Source organism: Callorhinus ursinus, unplaced genomic scaffold (genome assembly GCF_003265705.2).
Source record: "Callorhinus ursinus isolate GAN/ISIS: 27379988/994484 unplaced genomic scaffold, GSC_fseal_2.0 scaffold55, whole genome shotgun sequence".
Taxonomy (NCBI): domain Eukaryota; kingdom Metazoa; phylum Chordata; class Mammalia; order Carnivora; family Otariidae; genus Callorhinus; species Callorhinus ursinus.
Genome location: NW_027397117.1, coordinates 9,211,658 through 9,232,420, shown reverse-complemented (window position 1 = coordinate 9,232,420; position 20,763 = coordinate 9,211,658). Strand labels below are relative to the sequence as shown.

Sequence of the window (20,763 nt, the reverse complement as noted above, 5' to 3'; positions counted from 1 at the left end):
TGTCACCCTAATGTACATCAAAAGAAACCTGGAGTAGTAATCCTTGTATCAGACAAACTAGATTTTAAACCAAAGACTGTAATAAGAGATGCAGAAGGGCACTATATTATAACAAAGGGGTACATCCAACAAGATCTAACCATTGTAAATATTTATGCACTCAACTTGGAAGCAGCCAAATATATAAATCAATTAATAACAAACTCAAACTCATTGATAATAATACAATAATAGGGGACTTTAACACCCCCATCACAGCAATGGACAGATCATCTAAGCAGAAGATCAGCAAAGAAACAAGGGCTTTGAATAACACACTGGACCAGATGGACTTAGCAGACATATTCAGAGCATTTCATCCTAAAGCAGCAGAATATACATTCTTTTTGAGTGCATATGGAACATTCTCCAGAATAGATCACATACTGGGTCACAAATCAGGCCTCAACCCATACAAAAAGGTTGAGATCATACCAGCCATATTTTCAGACCACAATGCTATGAAACTTGAAGTCAACCACAAAAAAAAAAAAAAAAAAGGAAAGACCACAAATACATGGAGGTCAAAGAACATCCTACCTAAGAATGAATGGGTTAACCAAGAAATTAAAGGAGAAAATTTTAAAAATACATGGAAACAAATGAAAATGACACAACAGTCCAAAACCTTTGGAATGTAGCAAAGGCACTTCTGAGAGGGAAGTATATAGCAATCCAGGCCCTTCTCAAAAAACAAGAAAAGTCTCAAATACACAACCTAACCTTACACTTAAAGGAGCTGGAGAAAATATAGTAAATAAAGGGTAAGTCCAGCAGAAGAAGGGAAGTAATTAAGATTAGATCAGAAATAAATAATATAGAAATAAAAAAAGAAAGTAGAACAGATCAATGAAACTAGGAGCTGATTCTTTCAAAGAATTAACAATATTGATAAACCCCTGGCCACACTTATCAAAAAGAAAAGAGAAGGACCCAAATAAATAAAATCACAAATGAGAGAAGAAAGATCATAGCCAACAGGGCAGAAATATAAGCAATTGTAAGAGAATATGAAAAATTATATGCCTACAAATGGGGCAATCGGAAAGAAACGGATGAATTCCTAGAAACATATAATCTACCAGTGAGACAAGAAGATATAGAAAACCTGAACAGACCCATAACCAGCAAGGAAATTGAAGCAGTAATCAAAAATCTCCCAACAGGAGCAAGATGGCAGAGGAGCAGGAGACCTGGATTTGTCTGGTCTCAGGAATTCAGCTGGATAGGGATCAAACCATTCTGAACACCTACGAACTCAACAGGAGATCGAAGAAAAGAATAGCAGCAACTCTCTGAACAGAAAAGCAACCACTTTCTGGAAGGTAGGACTTGCAGAGAAGTGAATCCGAGGCGATATTCGGGAGGATAGACGGCGGGGGAGGGGGCCTCCGTCGGCCGCTTCTGGCAAGTGCTAGAGCCGCAGAGCACAAAATCGGAACTTTTAGAAGTCGGCTCCGCGGGGCGCCTGGGTGGCTCAGTTGGTTAAGCGACTGCCTTCGGCTCAGGTCATGATCCTGGAGTCCCAGGATCGAGTCCCGCATCGGGCTCCCTGCTCGGCAGGGAGTCTGCTTCTCCCTCTGACCCTACCCCCTCTCATGTGCTCTCTCTCTCTCTCTCAAATAAATAAATAAAATCTTTAAAAAAAAAAAAAAAAAGACGGCTCCGCTGAGGGACGTCGCTCCAGTGGATAAGCGGGGGGTGGAACCCTCGCGGGATCAGGACCCTCGGGGTCACAGAAAGACTGGGGGTGCCTGAGTGTGGCAGAGCTCCCAGGTATCGGAGCGGGGAAGCTGGTTTCACAGACAGAGCCAAGGCAAGGGCTCTCAGCTCAGGGTTGCCATAAACCGTGATCTGTGGCCCAGTTGAGCCACTGCTCCTCCAGCTGGGACCCAACAAGTAGCAGATCCGAGGAGACGGCGCGGGAACGCACCGCAGAGATCTGCTGGATTTGGAGACTCCACACGGGGTCGGGTGCCAGCGATAGAAACGCTTGGTCACAGGCCAGGTGAGCACAGAGTGCGGCCGGAGACCAGGGAGACGGGAGTGATTGACTGCTTTTCTCTGGGGGCACACTGAGGAGCAGGGCCCCAAGTTCTTGGCTCCTCCGGGGCGGAGATTGGGAGGCCATCATTTTCACTGTCGTCCTCCAAAGATGTACGGAAAGCTTGCAGGGAACAAAAGCTCCAGAGAGCAAACCCGAGCAGATTACTTAGCCCTGAGGAGGCAAGGGCGGGGCAATTCCGCCTCCGGCAAAGGCATGTGTAAACCACGGCAACAGGACCCTCCCCCAGAAGATCAGCAAGAACAGCCAGCCAAGACCAAGTTTACCGATCAACGAGAACGGCAGAACTCCAGAGCTAGAGGAATACTGCACATAGAATCCATGGCTTTTTTCCCATGATTCTTTAGTCTTTAAAAGTTAATTTTTTAACTGTTTTTTTTATTTTTCTTTTTCCCTTAACCAACATCTTATCCCTTTTTTAAAATACATTTTTATTTTTCATTTTTGAGTCATATTGGTTTTTTTTAAGATTTTTTTATTTATTTGAGAGAGCGAGAATGAGAGAGAGAGAGCACATGAGAGGGGGGAGGGTTGGAGGGAGAAGCAGACGCCCCGCTGAGCGGGGAGACCGATGCGGGACTCGATCCCGGGACTCCAGGATCATGACCCAAGCCGAAGGCAGTCGCTTAACCGACTGAGCCACCCAGGTGCCCTTTAGAGTCATACTGTATCCCTTCATAGTAGTTACCCTTATTTTTGGCATATATATATATGTTGTTCTTTCTTTAAAATTTTGAGATACAGGTTCTTCTAACAGGTCAAAATATACCCTAAATCTCTAGTGTATGGCTTTGTGCTCGTCTCCTGTCTGATCACATTCTCTCCCTTTTTTTTTAAATCCTCTTCTCTCTTTTTCCAAACAACTTCTTACCAATTCCTTTTATAAAATTTTTTATAATTTTCATCTTTACACTCATATTCCATCCCTTCATCATAACCCTTATTTTTGTACATATATAAGTTTTTCTTTCTTTAAAATTTTGGGAGGCACTTTCTTCTAACAGAGCAAAATACACCCAAAATCTAGTGTGTGGCACTGATATATGCACCAGCCTGATCATATTTGATCATATTCTATTTTTTGTTCTGTTTTTTTTGTTTGTTTTATTCTGTTTTTCTTTTTATCTTTATTTTCTTTTTCTTTTTTCTTTCTTTCCCTTTCCTTTCCTCTGGTTTCAGGTCTTTTCTGATTTGTTTAGTGTATATTTTCTGGGGACATTTTTACCCTGTTAGCATTTTGTTCTCTCATTCATCTATTCTCCTCTGGACAAAATGACAAGATGGAAAAAATCACCTCAAAAAAAAGAACAAGAGGCAGTACTGACTGCCAGGGACCTAATCAACATGGACATTAGTAAGATGTTGGAACTAGAGTTGAGAATGATGATTTTAAAGATACTAGCTGGGCTTGAGAAAAGCATGGAAGATATTAGAGAAACCCTTTCTGGAGAAATAAAGAACTAAAAATCTAACCAGGTCAAAATCAAAAAGGCTATTAATGAGGTGCAATCAAAATGGGGGCACTAACTGCTAGGATAAACGAGGCAGAAGAGAGAATCAGTGGTATAGAAGACCAAATGATGGAAAATAAAGAAGCTGAAAAAAGAGATAAACAACTACTGGATCACAAGGGCAGAATTCAAGTGATAAGTGATACCATTAGACCAAACATTAGAATAATTGGGATCCAGAAGAAGAGAGAGAGGGGCAGAAAGTATATTGGAGCAAATTATAGCAGAGAACTTCCCTAATTTGGGGAAGGAAACAGGCATCAAAATCCAGGAGGCACAGAGAACCACCCTCAAAATCAATAAAAATAGGTCAACACCCCAACATCTAATAGTAAAACTTATGAGTCTCAGAGACAAAGAGAAAATCTTGAAAGCAGCTTGGGAGAAGAGATATGTAACCTACAATGGTAGAAACATTAGATTGGAAACAGACCTATCCACAGAGATCTGGCAGGCCAGAAAGGACTGGCATGATATATTGAGAGCACTAAACGAGAAAAATATGTAGCCAAGAATACTATATCCAGCTAGGCTGTCATTGAAAATAGAAGGAGAGATAAAAAGCTTCCAGGACAAACAAAAACAAGGAATTTGCAAACACGAAACCAGCCCTACAAGAAATATTGAAAGGAGTCCTCTAAGCAAAGAGAGAGCCTAAAAGCAGCATAGACCAGAAAGGAATGTACAGTACAGTCACCTTATGTACAGACAATGTACAGTAACAGTCACCTTACAGGCAATACAATGGCACTAAATTCATATCTTTCAATAGTTACCCTGAATGTAAATGGGCTAAATGCCCCAATCAAAACACAAAGGCTATCAGATTGGATTAAAAAACAAGACCCATAGATACGCTATCTGCAAGAGACTCATTTTAGACCCAAAGACACCCCCAGATTGAAAGTGAGGGGGTGGAAAACCATTTACCATGCTAATGGACACCAAAAGAAAGCTGGGGTGGCAATCCTTATATCAGACAAATTAGATTTTAAACCAAGGACTGTAATAAGAGATGAGGAATGACACTATATCGTACTTAAAGGGTCTATCCAACAAGAAGATCTAACAATTGTAAATATCTATGCCCCGAACAAGGGAGCAGCCAATTATATAAGGCAATTAATAACAAAAGCAAAGAAACACATTGACAACAATACAATAATAGTGGGGGACTTTAACACCCCCCTCACTGAAATGGACAGATCATCTAAGCAAAAGATCAACAAGGAAATAAAGACTTTAAATGACACACTGGACCAAATGGACTTCACAGACATATTCAGATCATTCCATCCCAAAGCAACGGAGTACACATTCTTCTCTAGTGCCCACACAACATTCTCCAGAATAGTTCACATCCTAAGTCACAAATCAAGTCTCAACCCATACCAAAAGATTGGGATTATTCCCTGCATATTTTCAGATGACAGTGCTTTGAAACTAGAACTCATTCACAAGAGGAAAGTCAGAAAGAACTAAAATACATGGAGGCTAAAGAGCATCCTACTAAAGAATGATGAGTCAACCAGGAAATTAAAGAAGAATTTTTAAAAATCATGGAAACAAATGAAAATGAAAACACAACTGTTCAAAATCTTTGGGTTGCAGCAAAGGCAGTCCTAAGAGGAAAGTATATAGCAATACAAGCCTTTCTAAAGAAACAAGAAAGGTCTCAAATACACAACCTAACCCTACACCTAAAAGAGCTAGAGAAAAAACAGCAAATAAAGCCTAAACCCAGCAGGAGAAGAGAATTAATAAACATCAGAGCAGAAATCCATGAAACAGTAACCAAAAGAACAGTAGAACAGATCAATGAAACTAGGAGCTGGTTCTTTGAAAGAATTAACAAGATTGATAAACCACTGGCCAGACTTATCAAAAAGAAAAGAGGAATGACCCAAATCGACAAAATCATGAATGAAAGAAGAGAGATCACAACCAACACTAAAGAAATACAAACAATTATAAGAACATACTATGAGCAACTATATGCCAGCAAATTAGATAACCTGGAAGAAATGGATGCATTCCTAGAGATGTATCAACTACCAAAACTGAACAAGGAAGAAACAGAAAACCTGAACAGACCTATAACCACTAAGGAAATTGAATCAGTCATCAAAAATCTCCCAACAAACAAAAGCCCAGGACCAGATGGCTTCCCAGGGGAATTCTACCAAACATTTAAGAAGAATTAATACCTATTCTGAAACTGTTCCAAAAAATAGAAATGGAAGAAAAACTTCCAAACTCGTTTTATGAGGCCAACATTACCTTGATCCCCAAACCAGACAAAGACCCCATCAGAAAAGAGAATTACAGACTAATATCCTTGATGAACATGGATGCAAAAATTCTCACCAAAATACTAGCCAATAGGATCCAACAGTACATTAAAAGGATTATTCCCCATGACCAAGTGGGATTTATCCCTGGGCTGCAAGATTGGTTCAACACCCGCAAATCAATCAACATGATACAATACATTAACAAAAGAAAGAACAAGAATCTTATGATCCTCTCAATAGATGCAGAAAAAGTATTTGACAAAGTACAGCATCCTTTCTTGATCAAAACTCTTCAGAGTATAGGGATAGAAGGTACATACCTCAATATCATAAAAGCCATCTATGAAAAACCTACAGCGAATATCATTCTCAATGAGGAAAAAACTGAGAGCTTTCCCCCTAAGGTCAGGAACACGGCAGGGATGTCCACTACACCACTGCTATTCAACACAGTATTAGAAGTCTTAGCCACAGCAATCAGACAACAAAAAGAAATCAAAGGCATCCAAATCGGCAAAGAAGAAGTCAAACTCTCACTCTTTGCAGATGATATGATACTTTATATGGGAAAACCCAAAAGACTCCACCCCAAAACTGCTAGAACTCATACAGGAATTCAGGCAAGTGGCAGGATATAAAATCAATGCACAGAAATCAGTGGCTTTCCTATACACCAACAACAAGACAGAAGAAAGACAAATTAAGGAGTCGATCCCATTTATAACTGCACCCAAAACCATAAGATACCTAGGAATAAATCTAACCAAAGAGGCAAAGAATCTGTACTCAGAAAACTATAAAATACTCATGAACGAAATTGAGGAAGACACAAAGAAATGGACAAACGTTCCATGCTCATGGATTGGAAGAACAAATATTGTGAAGATGTCAATGCTACCTAGAGCAATCTACCCATTCAGTGCAATCCCCATCAAAATACCATCCACTTTTTTCAATGAAATGGAACAAATAATCCCCAAATTTGTATGGAACCAGAAGAGACATCGAATAGCCAGAGGAATGTTGAAAAAGAAAAGCAAAGCTGGCAGCATCACAATTCCAGACTTCCAGCTCTATTACAAAGCTGTCATCATCAAGACAGTATGGTACTGGCACAAAAACAGACACATAGATCAATGGAACAGAATAGAGAGCCCAGAAATGGACCCTCAACCCTATGGTCAACTAATCTTTAACAAAGCAGAAAGGAATGTCCAATGGAAAAAAGACAGTCTCTTCAACAAATGATGCTGGGAAAATTAGACAGCCACATGCAGAAGAATGAAACTGGACCATTTCCTTACACCACACACCATAGACTCCAAATGGTTGAAAGACCTAAATGTGAGACAGGAGTCCATCAAAATCCTAAAGGAGAACACAGGCAGCAACCTCTTCGACCTTAGCCACAGCAACTTCTTTCAAAAACATCGCCAAAGGCAAGGGAAGCAAGGGCAAAAATGAACTACTGGGACTTCATCAAGATAAAAAGCTTTTGCACAGCAAAAGAAACAGTCCACAAAACCAAAAGACAACCGACAGAATGGGAGAAGATATTTGCAAATGACACATCAGATAAAGGGCTAGTATCCAAAATCTATAAAGAACTTATCAAACTCAACACCCAAAGAACAAATAATCCAATCAAGAAATGGGCAGAAGACATGAACAGACATTTTTCCAAAGAAGACATCCAAATGGCCAACAGACACATGAAAAAGTGCTCAACATCGCTCGGCATCAGGGAAATCCAAATCAAAACCAAAATCCAAATCAAAAAATGAGATACCACCTCACACCAGTCAGAATGGCTAAAATTAATAGGTCAGGAAACGACAGATGTTGGCAGGGATGCGGAGGAAGAGGAACCCTCCTACACTGTTGGTGGGAATGCAAGCTGGTGCAGCCACTCTGGAAAACAGTATGGAGGTTCCTCAAAAAGTTGAAAAGAGAGCTGCCATATGATCCAACAATTGCACTACTGGGTATTTACCCCAAAGATACAAATGTAGGAATCCGAAGGGGTACGTGCACCCCGATGCTTATAGTAGCGATGTCCACAATAGCCCAACTCTGGAAAGAGCCAAGATGTCCATTGACAGATGAATGGATAAAGAAGATGTGGTATATATACAATGGAATATTATGTAGCCATCAAAAGGAATGAGATCTTGCCATTTGCAACGACGTGGATGGAACTGGAGGGTGTTATGCTGAATGAAATAAGTCAATCAGAGAAAGACATGTATCATATGACCTCGCTGATATGAGGAATTCTTTATCTCAGGAAACAAACTGAGGGTTGCTGGAGTTGTGGGGGGGAGGTTGGGGTGGCTGGGTGATAGACATTGGGGAGGGTATGTGCTATGGTGAACGCTGTGAATTGTGCAAGACTGTTGAATCACAGATCTGTACCTCTGAAACAAATAATACAATATATGTTAAGAAAAAAGAAAAAATAAGATAGCAGGAAGGGAAGAATGAAGGGGGGGAAACTGGAGGGGGAGACGAACCATGAGAGACAATGGACTCTGAAAAACCAACTGAGGGTTCTAGAGGGGAGGGGGGTGGGAGGATGGGTTAGCCTCATGATGGGGATTGGGGAGGGTATGTTCTGCATGGAGCACTGGGTGTTATGCACAAACAATGAATCATGGAACACTACATGAAAAACTAATGATGCAATGTATGGTGATTAACATAACAATAATTTTTTTTTAAAAATCGCCCAACAAACAAGAGTTCAGGACCAGATGGCTTCCCAGGGGAATTCTACCAAACAGTTAAAGAATAATTAATACCTATTCTCTGAAGCTGTTCCACAAAATACAAATGGAAGGAAAACTTCCAAGCTCATTCTATGAGTCCAGCATTACCTTGATTCCAAAACCAGATAAAGACCTCAGTAAAAAGAGAATTACAGACCAATATCCCTGATGAGCATGGAATCAAAAATTCTCAACAAGATACTAGCAATAGAATCCAACAATACATTAAAAGAATTATTCACTACAGCAAGTGGGATTTATCCCTGGGCTTCAGGGATGTTTCAGCATCTGCAAATCAATCAATTTGATATACCACATTAATAAAAGAAAGGATAAGAATCATATGATCCCCTCAGTAAATGCAGAAAAAGCATTTGACAAAGTACAGCATTCTTTCTTGATAAAAAACCCTCAAGAAAGTAGGGGTAGAAGGAACATACCTCAACATCATAAAAGCCATATACAAAAGACCCACAGCAAATACCATCCTCAATGGGGAAAAATTGAGAGCTTTTCCCCTAAGGTCAGCAATACGACAGAAATGTCCACTCTCACCACTGTTGTTCATAATAGTACTGCAAGTCCTAACCTCAGCAATAAGACAGCAAAAAGAAATAAAAGGCATCCAAATCAGCCAAGAAGAAGCCAAACTTTCACTTTTTGCAGACAACATGATCCTCTATGTAGAAAACCCAAAAGGCTCCACCAAAAAAGTCCTAGAACTGATACAAGAATTCAGTAAAGTAGCAGGATATAAAATCAATACACAGAAGTCAGTTGCATTTCTATACACCAACAATGAAGCTGCAGAAAGAGAAATCAAGCAATTGATCCCATTTACAATTGAACCAAAAACCGTAAGATACCTAGGAATAAACCTAACTAAAGAGGTAAAAGGTCTGTACTCTGAAAACTGTGGAACACTTATGAATGAAATTGAGGAAGACACAAAGAAGTTGAAAAACGTTCCATGCTATGGATTGGAAGAACAAATATTGTTAAAATGTCTATGCTAAAAGAAATGTGGTTCATATATGCAATGGACTATTACTCAGCCATCAGAAAGGATGAATACCCATCATTTGCATCGAAATGGATGGAACTAGAGGGGATTATGCTAAGTGAAATATGTCAAACAGAGAAAGACAATTATCATATGATTTCACTCATATGTGGAACATAAGAAATAGTGGGAAGGACCAAAGGGGAAGGGAAGGAAAACTGAATGGGAAGAAATCAGAGACGGAGACAAACCATGGGAGACTCTGGACTCCAGGAACCAAACTGAGGGTTACAAAAGGGAGGGGTTGGAGGGGATGGGGTAACCGGGTGATGGGTATTAAGGAGGGCATATGGAGTGATGAGCACTGGGTGTTATGTGCAACTAATGAATCGGTGAACACTATATCTCAAAAGCTAATGATGTACTATATGTTGGCTAATTGAACATAATAAAAAAAGTGAAAAAAAAGTCTATGCTATCCAAAGCTATCTACACATTCAATGCAATCCCTATCAAAATACCATCAACATTTTTCACAGAGCTGGAACAAACAATCTTAAATTTGTCTGGGACCAGAAAAGATCCTAAATAGTCAAATTGAAAAAGAAAACCAAAGTGGGGGGCATCACAATGCCTGACTTCAGGCTATATTACAAAGCTGTGATCACCAAGACAGCATGGTATTGGCACAAAAACAGACACATAGATCAGTGGAACAGAATAGAGAACCCAGAAGTGGACCCGCAACTGTATGGCCAGCTAATCTTTGACAAAACAAGAAAGAATATCCAATGGAAAAAAGACAGTTTCTTCAACAAATGGTGTTAGGAAAACTGGACAGCCACATGCAGAAGAATGAAACCAAAACACCTTCTTATACCATACACTAAAATAAATTCAAAATGGATGAAAGACCTAAATGTGTTACAGGAAACCATCAAAATCCTAGAGGAGAACACAGGCAGCAACTTCTTTGACCTCAGCTATAGCAACTTCTTACTCGACATCACTACAAGGAAAGGGAAACGCAAAAAAAAAAAAAAAAAAAAAGGGCTATTGAGACTTCATCAAGATAAAAAGCTTCTACACAGTGAAGGAAACAAAACTAAAAGACACCCTACAGAATGGGAGAAGGTATTTGCAAACGACATATCTGGTAAAGGGTTAGTATCCAAAATCTATAAAGAACTTAAACTCAACACCCAAACAAAACAAATAACCCAGTTAAGAAACGGGCAGAAGATACGAATAGACACTTTTCCAAAAAAGACATCCCGATGGCTAACACACATGAAAATATGCTCAACATCACTCCTCATCAGGGAAATACAAATCAAAACCATTATGAGATACCACCTCACACCTGTCAGGATGGGTAAGATTAACAACCCAGGAAACAACAGATGCTGGTGAGAATGGGGAGAAAGGGGAACCCTCTTGGTACTGTTGGTCAGTAAACTAGTGCAGCCACTCTGGATAACAGTATGGAGGTTCCTCAAAATGTTAAAAATAGAACTACCCTACACTCCAGCAATTGCACTACTAGGTATTTACCCAAAGGATACAAAAATACAGATTTGGAGGGACACATGCACCCCAATGTTTATAGCAGCATTATCAACAATAGCCAAACTATGGTGAGACCCCCCAATATCCACTGATGAATGAATTAAGAAGATGTGGTGTATATATATATATAATGGAATATGACTCAACCATCAAAAAGAATGAAATCTTGGGATGCCTGTGTGGCTCAGTTAAGTGTCTGCCTTCAGCTCAGGTCATGATCCCAGTGTCCTGGGATCAAGTCCCACATCAGCCTTGCCCAGCCGTGAGCCTGCTTCTCCCTCTGCCAGCCACTCCCTCTGCTTGTGCTCACTCTCTCTCTAATAAATAAATAAAATCTTAAAAAAAAAAAGAATGAAATCTTAGCACTTGCAATGATGTGGATGGAGCTAGAGTATATTATGCTAAGTGAAATAAGTCAGTCAGAGAAAGACAAATACTATATGATCTCACTCATATGTGGCATTCAAGAAAGGAAACAGATGAACATATGGGAAAGGGGGAAAGAAAAAGAGAGGGAAACAAGCCATAAGAGACTCTTAGGGTAGAGAACAAACTAGGGTTGATGGGGGGAGGTCGGTGGAAGATGGGCTAAGTGGGAGACAGGTATTAAGGAGGACACTTTATGATGAGCACTAGTAATGTATGTAAAGTGATGAATCACTGAATTCTATTCCAGAAACCAGTATTGCACTGTATGTTAACTACCTAAAATTTAAATAAAAGAAACAGCAAATTAATTAATTAAATCAAAACATGGGGATGTAATGTATAGAAGGGGGACTATAATCAATAATATTGTATTGCAGATTTGAAAGTTGCTAAGAAAGTAAATCTTAAAAGTTTTCATCAGAGAAAAAGTGTGGTCACTTTGTATGGTGACAGATGGTAATAGACAATATGGTTATCATTTTTCAATGTATACAAATGTGGAATCATTATGTTGTACACCTGAAACTAACATAATCTACCTCAATTATACTTCAATAAGAAATGGGAGAATTTCTTTATAACTTTCACTGAGGAAAGACTTTATAATTACTGGGAATCCAGAAGCCATAAAAGAAAAGATTGATGGGTTCAACTCCTTAAAAATATCCAAAAAATCTGCATGACAAAAGAAACTATAAGCAAAGTAAAAAGACATTGTCAAATGAAGAAAAATATTTTGCCACTCAAAATAACTGTGGGCTAATCTTTGAAATATACAAAACACTCCTCTAAATCAATGAGGAAAGGAGTCCAATTAAAAAGTTGACAACATAAAAAGACAATTCACAGAAAAGAAAATTCAGATCTCAAACACAATATGTTCATCTATACTCATAACAAGAAGAAATTTAAATTAAAACTAAAGAAAGCTTGATATTTTATCACTAATCCACAAGCTTGGTAACATAGTCTCTTCACAAAGCTTTTGGGGCAAACAGGCACTCTCTTATACTGCTGGTATGAGTGTGTGACAAGTTGCATTTTCAGAAAAATGGCCAAAACACCATTTCCCATCGGAAACACTTTCTTTACAATGTGACTTTGATACACATTGCATCAAGAGATATTTAGGTCTATATTCCCTCATTGAATCTGGGCAAGCCTGTGACCAGTGGAAGTGAAGCTATATGACTTCCAAGGCAAGTCAAAAAGCAGTAAGACTTTCACCTCATCCTCCTCAGATGCTTGCTCTAAGTCCAGTTACCTTGTCTAAAGAAAGCCAGGCAGCCCATGAAGAAGCCCACCTGGAGAGGAACTAATGTTCACAGCTGAGTCTTGCCCAAATTGCAGATTTGTAAGCAAAACAAATGATAATTGCTGTTTTAATCCCCTACATGTTAGGGTGGTTTATTACACACCCCACTGATAGATAAATTATCTATCTGTTACAGATTTTGGTACCTGGAAGTGGGGTACTGTCAAAACAGAGACCTAGAACATATGGCATTGGCTTTTTAACAGAGTTAATTGAGCAATGGACAGAGGATAGAAAGGAAAAGACGGTGAAATCATAAAGGGCTTCAAGGAGAGTTAGTGGAAGCCTAAAGGACCTTTGTCAGAGCTTAAAAGCTAGTAAAGAAAGTGTTGTTCTGAGCTGGGGGAAAGGAGACCTTCAAAGAAGAAATATTGAGCAACATTATCACCTTTATAACAAGGAAAATAGAAAATATACTTCCGAGCTCAATGATCTATCTAAGGTGATTATCAAGTAGAAAATTGAAAGCCCCAACTGTTTTAGGGTTCCAGATACCTAAAGCAAAATGTAAAAGAAAAAGCATAATCTAAAAAAAGAACTGTTAAATATAAAGAAACTAGGAGTTACTGGGTTTGGAAATAAAACTTTCTCATTCACACCTCTCAACATGTGCACAGCTTAGCTGCATTTTAGAATTTCGATGAACTGCTGTTTCCTTGAGTGGGGGTGTCTCCAGTGGTCATTTCTGTGCCTTTCCCACCATTGTAAATGGGGGGAGGGGGGATTTGAGGATGGGGCCAAATAACTACTTCTTTAGTTAACAGGTCATGATATAGAGAGAAAGCATTCAAGGAACCATACCTGAGGATCTACACTCTAAGATCCTGATCTGTATGTGGATCTAATTTAGATGACAAAATCCTGGACTTCAAGCCAGGATATGGAATGAAACTAGGGGGTCTTGGGGAAGAAGATGGGTGCTTTTTGTATGTGGGAAGGATGTGAATTTTTTTTTTTAAGTAAGCTCATATCCAGAGTGGAGCCCAGTGCAGGGCTTGAACTCACAACCCCGAGATCAACAACTGAGCTGAGACCAAGAGTAACTGACTGAGCCACCCAGGCACCCCTCAGTTTTTATATTCTGGAAGGTAGACTGTGGCAGAGAGTATTTTCCAAAAATGGCATAATTTCTCCCATCCCACAGGCGCCTCTTATAATGTAACTTAAAAACTTCATCAAGAGGTGAGGGACTGTCTCCCCCTTGGATCTGGGCAGGCTTGTGACTATAGGAGAAGTAAGTGATGTGACCACTGAGGGTGGATCATAAAAGGTGATTCTCTTGTGAATTTGATACTCAGGATCCAACTACCATGTCATGAAGAAGCCAAAGCAGGCTGTTCAAAGGCCCATAAAAAAGAGACTGAGGCCCCTGACTGTGCACCCATCTGACAGCCAGCACCAACTTGTCAGCCTTATGAGCAAGCCATCTTAAAATTGAGTCTTATGGCCCAAAGTTAAGCCACCCCAGCTGAAACCAAATGGGACAAAGATAAGCTAGCCCCACTGAGTCCTGCCTGTGTTCTGGATTTTGTGAGCAAAATAAATGGTGGTTGTTGTTTTGAGCTACTAAATTTTGGGGTAGTTTAGATCCTATAACAATAGATTGTTATAAGATGTAAATTAATAGAACCCTTATAAATAGAGATCAGTTTGACAATATATATCAGAATTCCAGATTCATATATTCTTTTACTAGATATCTTTGGGAAATTGATTCTTCAGATAGACTTGTTCACAGTTGCAAAATAATATACATACAAGATAATTCATTGTAACATTATTTATAATAGCAAGAGTAGAAAACAGCTAAAATGTTTAATAGATGTGTAACTATTCAGTGAAAAAAGCGAAAATGCAAAAGTATAGTACACTATTTTTTGCGTAAGAAGAAATAAAAACATATATATATATTCACATGTATTTGCTCATTTGAGCAAAAAGGAACACCAGAAGGTTGAAATTCAGTCTGAGATTGGTTGCCAACAGGGCTTGAATGAGAAGGGGTGAAAAAAAAGATAGATGAAAAGGTTGGGGGGGGTTGTTGGTTGTTGAGGAAAAGGAGGGAGAATGGGAGGAGGGCCTAAAATTGAATGCAAGCAAAAACAAATGAACCAAACTGTATTTCAAATTACCGACATGGCCACACTGAAGGAAACAGGAAAAGGAGTTGTTAACCTTTAAGCCTAAATAGTTGGGACTCTTACCCCAGAGGCTAAAAGCAAAGCAACTGTGAACACTGAACTGGTAGGCTTCTTTTGTGCAGAGGCATGAGTTGGCATGAAAAGAGAAAAGGATAGAGTGAACTCTGCCACGTTGGATTAGAATTAGAGGTATCAGTGTGAACTCATGGGTCTTAATACATATAGCTATGTGTAGAAATGATTGTGGTGACGTGTGTGTGTGTTCATGTATACATACGTCATTACATACATATCTCTATTTCCCAGATACAACCACTGAGGGGCCTAGGAGCAATAATATCCCAATAGCATTGAACATACCTAGTACCCATAACTTAGTTTTTAAATGCCATTCTCCATTAAAAGGAACTAGACATAACACTCAGTATTTGACCAACAGAACAGAGCATGAGACACTGCAACCCTGCAGATCCTCTAGTTAGAAGCAGAGCCATTCAGTATTTGACCATTAGAATGAACCAGGGATCCTTGGAGAAATGGCTAATTCCAGCTGTGAGGCAAAAAAGCACAAAATGTACCTTGAAAGAATGTTTTTCTGTACCCAAAAGTAAAATGCTCAAAAAATGATAGGGATATGTCAAAAAGACGTGGAAGCCAGTTTGAAGGGCTCCTACTGGCTTAATCTAGGACAATCTGAGCATTAAAATAAGTAGTGATAACAAATGATTATAACTCATTGAATATAATAAGTGAATAAGTCCACCCAATATAAATTAATTAATGAATAAGAAGGGAAGCCTCTTCATCACAGTAGAAAGCCAACTTATACAAAGAATGATAGATTTAGAAAAGCACCATTTAGCAAATATCATAATTATAATTGATTCAGGCAAGAAGTATCAGTGCTAAAACTACTGGATAAAAGTTTGAGGAAGAACTAAATATTTACACAGTCTCAAAGTATCTCCCCCACAAGATACTTATTAATTACAGGATGAAATAGTAATTTTGCAGCGGATATTACTGGTAGATAACCACTTTAACGACATTACCAAAGTTAACGTTGTCAGGAATGGAACTAGTCAATAATGTGCCTCTTGATGATTCACTGAGAAGAATCGAGTATCCTTTCTGTGCTATCCCTGCCGAAAGTGTGTGGTGTGAATCTACTCATGAGGAGACATTAGAGAAGCCCAAACTGAGGTTTATTCTCAAAATAACAAGCCTGTCCTTTTCCAAATATCTGTTATAAAATGTAAAGAAAGGCTCAGTAACTGTTACAGATTAAAGGAGACAAAAGATAGAAAACAAATGCAGTGCATGGTCTTGAATTTTCTTTTGTTATAAAGGACATTTAGTGGAATCTGAATAAGTATATGGTTTAGACAACAGTACTGTATCAATGTTAATTTCCTGATTTTGATCACTGTGCTATTGTTACGTAAGAGAATTCCTTGTTTTTAAAATATAGGCATACCTTGGAGATATGATGGGTTCGGTTTCGGACTACTGCAATAAAGCAACTATCAAATGAAAAAAAAAGAATTCCTTGTTTTTAGAGAATAAACACTGAATTTTTTAGAGGCAAAGGGACATGATATCTGCAACTTACTTTTAAACAGTCTAGAAAAATTATAGAAAGAAAAAGGGAGGGAAGAGGGAGGAATTTTTTTTATTCTTGCAACTTTTCTTTGAGTCTGAAATTATGTCAGAATATTTTTAGTTTAAAAACAATAATGAAGCCATATCCTAATATGTCTGAAGTGGAAAGATTTCCAGCATTAAATTATTAAGTTAAAAAACAATGTATACAATACATTACCTTTGAAGTAAAAAAATAAAAGTGGGAGGAAATGAGAATCCATATTCATGTTTGCATAAAGAATTCTGGGGAAATACACTAAAAACTATGAATAGTGATTAGGAGTAAGAGCTGGATGGAGAGGAAAGAAGCCTGGGAGAGAGCTTTTTTTTTTTTCAATAAGTACTTTTTTGTATGTTTTTATATTAATATAAATTAATATTCTAATTAAAAATATAATTCAAATAAGGATATTTTTTAAAAGAAAAAAAAAAAGAGAAGAAACTGGCAACCCAAGTGGAAGATCATCATTAGAATATATAGAAGGAGGGGCTCCTGGGTGGCTCAGTCAGTTGAGTGTCTGCCTTTGGCTCAGGTCATGATCCCAGTGTCCTGGGATCAAGCCCCACATTGGGCTCCATGCTCAGCAGGGAGCCTGCTTCTCTCTCTCCCTCTGCCTGCCTGTCTGCCTTCTTGTGATCTCTCTCTCTCTCTCTGTGTCAAATAAATAAATAAAATCTTTAAAAAAAAAAGATATAGAAGGAAAGTACTAATTAAAATAGCCAAAAAAGGAACTACAAATGCAGATATTAAAGAATGTAGACTATTAATTCCTTGTTTTCCTCACCCTGGTGCTACCCTTAAGAAGCATGGGGAAAGTAGAATGGAAATTAGAAATAAAAGGAACAGAGGGAAAATATTCATAAATGCAGAAAAGACATCTTTGTGGTATGATGGTAAGAGCATAGGCTTTAGAATAAGATCAAAGACGAAATCCAGTTCCTGCTATTTATTAGCTGTATGTTCTTGGATAAATTATTTAATTTCTTCCAGCCTTGGTGATTCCTCTCTAAATTGCCTATGTCACTTAATTGAAATATATTTTAGGAAGATATGTTATCAAAGCATGAAAATTAATTTAAGTAAAATGCTAGTACTATACTTAAATATTGACTGTTAACATATGGGGGAAAGCACGTATTTGTAACACTACACTCATTCTAAAGAGTATTACACCCATGAAATGGGTGGTATTTTGGAGGGATTAGGTAGTAAGGGAAGAGGGGGAGGTATATATTGGTTCTATGTGCCTGTGTTTATATGTGTGTGTATCTTAGAGCAAAAGGATTATTAAAAAGCATTGACAGTGGAGGACAGGACAGAGCAAGATGGCGGAGGAGTAGGAGACCTAAATTACCTCTGGTCCCAGGAATTCGCTGAATAGGGATCAAACCATTCTGAACACCTACGAACTCAACAGGAGACCGAAGAAAGGAATAGCAGCAACTCTCTGAACAGAAAAGCGACCACTTTCTGGAAGGTAGGACACGTGGAGAAGTGAATCCGAGGTGATATTCAGGAGGATAGACGGCGGGGGAGGGGGCCTCCGTGGGCCGCTTCTGGCAAGTGATAGAGCCCGTGAAGCACAAAATCAGAACTTTTAGAAGTCGGCTCCGCGGAGGGACGTCGCTGCAGTAGCTAAGCAGGGGGTGGAACCCTCATGGGACAGTGTGGTCTCAGGACCCTTGGGGTCACAGAAAGACCGGGGGTGCCTGAGTGCGGCAGAGCTCCCAGGTATCGGAGCGGGAAAGCCAGCTGCAGAGATGGAGCGGAGGCGCAGGCTCTCAGCTCGGGGTTGCCATAAACTGTGATCCGTGGCCCAGTTGGGCCACTGCTCCTCCAGCAGGGACCCAACAAGCGGCAGATCCGGGGAGACTCCCCTTCCTCCCCCAGGAGGAGCGGCACGGGAGCGCACCGCAGGGATCTTCTGGGTTTGGAGACTCCACACGGGGTCGGGGGCCAGAGATAGAAACGCTCGGTCACAGGCCGGGTGAGCACGGAGTGCGGCCGGAGACCGGGGAGACGAGAGTGACTGCTTTTCTCTGGGGGCGCACTGAGGAGCGGGGCCCCGAGTTCTCAGCTCCTCCAGGGCGGAGATTGGGAGGCCGCCATTTTCCCTCTTGTTCTCCAAAGCTGTACTGAGAGCTTGCAGGGAACAAAAGCTCCTGAGAGCAAACCCGAGCAGATGACTTAGCCCAGACCGACAAGGGCGGGGCAATTCCGCCTCCGGCAAAGACAATTGGGAACCACAGCAACAGGCCCCTCCCCCAGAAGATCAGCACGAACAGCCAGCCAAGACCAGATTTACCAATTAATGAGAACGGCAGAACTCCAGCGCTAGGGGAATACAGCACATAGAATTCATGGCTTTTTTCCCATGATTCTTTAGTCTTTCGAAGTTATTTTTTTTAACTTTCTTTTTCTTTTTTTTTAATTTTTCTTTTTCCCTTTTTCAACCAACATCTTATTGAAACCTTTTTTAAAAATCTTTTTTATTTTTCATTTTTAGAGTCTATTCTATCCCTTCATAGTAGTTAACCTTATTTTTGGCATATATATATAAGATCTCTCTTTAAAATTTTGGGATATAGTTTCTTCTAATAGACCAAAATATACTCTAAATCTCTAGTGATGGCTTTGTCGTAGTCTCTGGCCTGATCACATTCTCTCCCCGCCTTTTTTGTAAATCCTCTTCTTTCTTTTTTCAACCAACTTCTTATCTTATCAATTCCTTTTATAAGATCTTGTATAATTTTCATCTTTACAGTCATATTCCATCCCTTCATCGTATTAACCCTTATATTTTGTACATATATGTTTTCGTTCTTTTAAAATTTCGGGAGGCACTTTCTCTAATGGACCAAAATATGCCCAAATCTAGTGTGGCACTGATCTATGCATCAGCCTGATCATATTTGATCATATTCTGTTTTCTTTTTGGTTTTTGGTTTGTTTGTCTTTATCTTTTTCTTTTTTATTTTTTCTTTCTTTCCCTTTCTTTTCCCCCAGTTTCAGGTCTCTACTGATTTGTTTAGTATATATTTTTTCTGGGGACGTTGTTACCCTGTTAGCATTTTGTTCTCTCATTCATCTATTGTCCTCTGGACAAAATGACAAGATGGAAAAAATCACCTCAAAAAAAAAAAAGAACAAGAGGCAGTACTGACTGCCAGGGACCTAATCAATACGGACATTAGTAAGATATCGGAACGAGAGTTCAGAATGATGATTTTAAAGATACTAGCTGGGCTTCAGAAAAGCATGGGAGATATTAGAAAAACCCTTTCTGGGGAAATAAAAAAACTAAAATCTAACCAAGTCGAAATCAATCAAAAAGGCTATTAATGAGGTGTAATAAAAAATGGAGGCTCTAACTGCTAGGATAAATGAGGCAGAAGAGAGAATTAGTGATATAGAAGACCAAATGATGGAAAATAAAGAAGCTGAGAAAAAGAGATAAACAACTACTGGATCACAAGGGCAGAATTCAAGAGATAAGTGATACCATTAGACCAAACAATATTAGAATAATTGGGATCCAGAAGAAGAAGAGACAGAGGGGCAGAAGGTATATTGGAGCAAATTATAGTAGAGAACTTCCTGAATTTGGGGAAGGAAACAGGCATCAAAATCCAGGAGGTACAGAGAACCCCCCTCAAAATCAATAAAAATAGGTCAATACCCTGATATCTAATAGTAAAACTTATGAGTCTCAGAGACAAAGAGAAAATCCTGAAAGCAGCTCGGGACAAGAGATATGTAACCTACAATGGTAGAAACATTATATTGGCAACAGACCTATCCACAGAGACCTGGCAGGCCAGAAAGGACTGGCATGATATCTTCAGAGCACTAAATGAGAAAAATATGCAGCCAAGAATACTATATCCAGCTAGGCTGTCATTGAAAATAGGAGAGATAAAAAGCTTTGAGGACAAACAAAAACTAAAGGAATTTGCAAACACGAAACCAGCCCTACAAGAAATA

The 20,763-nt window shown here is 39.2% G+C and overlaps 1 protein-coding gene across 5 annotated transcripts in view; it reads left to right on the top strand.

Moving 5' to 3' along the window:
* LOC112817506 (small ribosomal subunit protein uS17m) overlaps window positions 1-20,763 on the top strand; it is a 98,479-nt gene that overhangs the window by 22,673 nt on the left and 55,043 nt on the right. The window contains exon 4 of one of the 5 annotated variants that reach the window (XM_073884312.1): window positions 18,054-18,256. The exons of the other annotated variants lie outside the window; for them this stretch is intronic. The gene's annotated coding sequence lies outside the window, so the exon portion shown is untranslated. The remainder of the gene's footprint in view (window positions 1-18,053; window positions 18,257-20,763) is intronic. 5 annotated transcript variants of the gene reach the window in all.